General features: G+C 48.0%; 1 long non-coding RNA gene across 1 annotated transcript in view; it reads left to right on the top strand.

Moving 5' to 3' along the window:
• The window catches only part of LOC147615063 (uncharacterized), a 13790-nt gene extending 13371 nt beyond the window's left edge, over positions 1 to 419 (top strand). The window contains exon 2 of the long non-coding RNA XR_015263010.1: positions 1 to 419. This exon is cut by the window's left edge and continues 160 nt beyond it. This is a non-coding gene — a long non-coding RNA (uncharacterized LOC147615063).
• The last annotated feature ends 473 nt before the right edge of the window (positions 420 to 892 follow it).

Here is an 892-nt window from a genome sequence, read left to right as displayed (position 1 = left end):
CGAGGGTGCATAGAGTCTGTTGCTCTCTGATTACAAGATTTGCAGGCCAGGCGTTTTCGGCTTATTGGGGTAGCTTTTCCTCTCTTCATGTTGGCAAGGCTTTAGCCTTAGGTTTTGGCGCTGCTGCTGGAGTCCTTCTGCAATCTGGCCTCTACTTCAGATGCCCCCCACCGCTCGCCGCATGCTGTAGGTTTGGATCCCTGCCCACATCTCCCCTCTGGTCTGACAGAGGTTTTTCCCCTCAGTTATGCGCTTCATGTTTATCTTGAGGGGTTTTTTCACCTCTGCTCTTGTAATCTTGGCCTTCGGGCCGTTTATTGGCTTTTTAAGCCGTTTATTTTGTAATTGCCTTCGGGCTTTTCAAGTAATGTAATGGGAACCAGCCCACCTCATTTTCTCAAAAAAGAGAGAGAGAGAGAGAGAGAGAGAGAGAGAGAGAGAGAGAAATGAGAGAGAGAGGGAGATAGAAAGTTAAGAGAGAGAGAGAGAGAGAGAGAGAGAGAGAGAGAGAGGAGAGTTAAGCCACCACCCATGCACGCACACGCCTTGACAAACAACAAGTCAAGATGACTTAGAGCAGGTAGGGGGGAAGTATGCCAGTCAATTCAGTCAATCTACGACATCATGGACTGTCATACGCAAAAAGAGGTAAAAAGAAGAGTGGAAAGAAGGATAGCGCCCTCTAAAGATAAAATTTCGGCTATAATAGGCCAACGCACGGCACAAGGGACCACAATACATGAGCCCATAGGTGTAAATGAAAGTGCTATACAAGCACAATAAGCAAGTGTTCGCTAGTGCACGGGCTTTCTCGGACTTCCTACGACCTGCACGAGCACCCCAGCACCAAGCCATGAGAGGTAGGCATCAAGTACACTGCAATGAACATTTG

Source organism: Cibotium barometz, chromosome 41, assembly GCF_041138505.1.
Source record: "Cibotium barometz isolate CiBa-2024 chromosome 41, ASM4113850v1, whole genome shotgun sequence".
NCBI lineage: Eukaryota > Viridiplantae > Streptophyta > Polypodiopsida > Cyatheales > Cibotiaceae > Cibotium > Cibotium barometz.
Note: the sequence above shows the minus strand (reverse complement) of the source record. Positions and strands in the feature narration are given on the sequence as shown.